The 2,500-nt window shown below is 63.3% G+C and overlaps 1 pseudogene; it reads right to left on the bottom strand.

Moving 5' to 3' along the window:
* Positions 1-2,500, bottom strand: part of LOC126431865 (large subunit ribosomal RNA) — a 7,309-nt pseudogene that overhangs the window by 3,526 nt on the left and 1,283 nt on the right.

The raw sequence follows: 2,500 nt of genomic DNA, 5'->3' as shown, positions 1-2,500 counted from the left end.
CGAGCAGACCGTAATGGGGCGAAAGTCAGCGGGGGATGTTGGTGCAGCCGTTTTGGGGAGAAGTGACGTCCGGGCGCGAAGCAGACGCTCGGGGAGGGCGCGGGCCAGGAGGAAGAGGTTCAAGAGTTTCACCAGGACTTCATGCGGCAGGCGCCGCAGGTCCGCTGGAGTCAGGCCGTCCGGCCCGGCCGCCGATCCCCTGGGCGGCAAGGCAGCAGCGACCTCCTCACGTGTGACCGGCCCCCATAGGCACTCAGGAGCGACAGGCTCCGAGTGCGGGAGAAGGCGGTCACGGATGAAGCCAGCGGTGGAGATCGGCTTCTTCGTGAAGAGGTCCGCCCAGAAGTCCAGCAGACCGGGGATGTCGGGTGGCGGCTGCAGCAGGGTGCCGTCCAGCAAGCCGCGCACGCAACGTGCACGCGACCTGCGGAAGGCGTCCTGTGTCCGCGCGAACTCCCAGCGGCGCCGCTTGCGCTTCTGCAGCGGCGGGGCGGCAGGCGGCCGCTTGGAAGGTTGGCGCGGCCGCTGTGCCCTGGTGATCGACCTCTCCCCCCTGGACCCGACCGACGCAAGGGCATCAGGGAGCATGCCCAGGATGACATCGGGCGGCGTGCCCCGCCCCAGACCAATGACTCGATCCAGAGCAGAGAAACGCTGGGCGGAAGCAGGTAGCCCCGCCAGATGCTCCCAGATGGCGGCGTCAGTCGGCCCCTCCGGCGGCGGCCCGGTGGTGTCGGCCGCGAAGTCCTCGGCTGCGTCGACGGGCGGCGCAGCGGCCTCGCCCGCGTCAGGCAGCGAGCTCGCTGCTCCCCGGCGGGACGCCGGCTCTTCCCCCCGACCGATCTCAAGCGCCTCCATGAATTGGCGGACAAGCTGCTTGTGGGCAGCTTGCCGCCGTCGGCAAGAGAGTCATAGTTACTCCCGCCGTTTACCCGCGCTTGCTTGAATTTCTTCACGTTGACATTCAGAGCACTGGGCAGAAATCACATTGCGTCAACACCCGCTAGGGCCATCGCAATGCTTTGTTTTAATTAGACAGTCGGATTCCCCCAGTCCGTGCCAGTTCTGAGTTGATCGTTGAATGGCGGCCGAAGAGAATCCGCGCACCCGCGCGCCCCCGGAGGAGCACGCTAAGGCGGACGCGGCCTCGCAGCAAGGAAGATCCGTGGGAGGCCAAGGCACGGGACCGAGCTCGGATCCTGCACGCAGGTTGAAGCACCGGGGCGCGAACGCCGCGCAGGCGCGCGCATCCTGCACCGCCGGCCAGCACGAGGCCGACCAACGGCGAGAGCAGACCACGCCCGCGCTAAACGCCCGCACTTACCGGCACCCCTACGGCACTCACCTCGCCCAGGCCCGGCACGTTAGCGCTGACCCACTTCCCGACCAAGCCCGACACGCCCCGATCCTCAGAGCCAATCCTTATCCCGAAGTTACGGATCCAATTTGCCGACTTCCCTTACCTACATTATTCTATCGACTAGAGGCTCTTCACCTTGGAGACCTGCTGCGGATATGGGTACGAACCGGCGCGACACCTCCACGTGGCCCTCTCCCGGATTTTCAAGGTCCGAGGGGAAGATCGGGACACCGCCGCAACTGCGGTGCTCTTCGCGTTCCAAACCCTATCTCCCTGCTAGAGGATTCCAGGGAACTCGAACGCTCATGCAGAAAAGAAAACTCTTCCCCGATCTCCCGACGGCGTCTCCGGGTCCTTTTGGGTTACCCCGACGAGCATCTCTAAAAGAGGGGCCCGACTTGTATCGGTTCCGCTGCCGGGTTCCGGAATAGGAACCGGATTCCCTTTCGCCCAACGGGGGCCAGCACAAAGTGCATCATGCTATGACGGCCCCCATCAACATCGGATTTCTCCTAGGGCTTAGGATCGACTGACTCGTGTGCAACGGCTGTTCACACGAAACCCTTCTCCGCGTCAGCCCTCCAGGGCCTCGCTGGAGTATTTGCTACTACCACCAAGATCTGCACCGACGGCGGCTCCAGGCAGGCTCACGCCCAGACCCTTCTGCGCCCACCGCCGCGACCCTCCTACTCGTCAGGGCTTCGCGGCCGGCCGCAAGGACCGGCCATGACTGCCAGACTGACGGCCGAGTATAGGCACGACGCTTCAGCGCCATCCATTTTCAGGGCTAGTTGCTTCGGCAGGTGAGTTGTTACACACTCCTTAGCGGATTCCGACTTCCATGGCCACCGTCCTGCTGTCTTAAGCAACCAACGCCTTTCATGGTTTCCCATGAGCGTCGATTCGGGCGCCTTAACTCGGCGTTTGGTTCATCCCACAGCGCCAGTTCTGCTTACCAAAAGTGGCCCACTTGGCACTCCGATCCGAGTCGTTTGCTCGCGGCTTCAGCATATCAAGCAAGCCGGAGATCTCACCCATTTAAAGTTTGAGAATAGGTTGAGGTCGTTTCGGCCCCAAGGCCTCTAATCATTCGCTTTACCGGATGAGACTCGTACGAGCACCAGCTATCCTGAGGGAAAC

The sequence above is a fragment of the Schistocerca serialis genome, unplaced genomic scaffold (assembly GCF_023864345.2).
Source record: "Schistocerca serialis cubense isolate TAMUIC-IGC-003099 unplaced genomic scaffold, iqSchSeri2.2 HiC_scaffold_1115, whole genome shotgun sequence".
Lineage (NCBI taxonomy): Eukaryota > Metazoa > Arthropoda > Insecta > Orthoptera > Acrididae > Schistocerca > Schistocerca serialis.
This window is presented reverse-complemented; position numbering and strand designations above follow the sequence as displayed.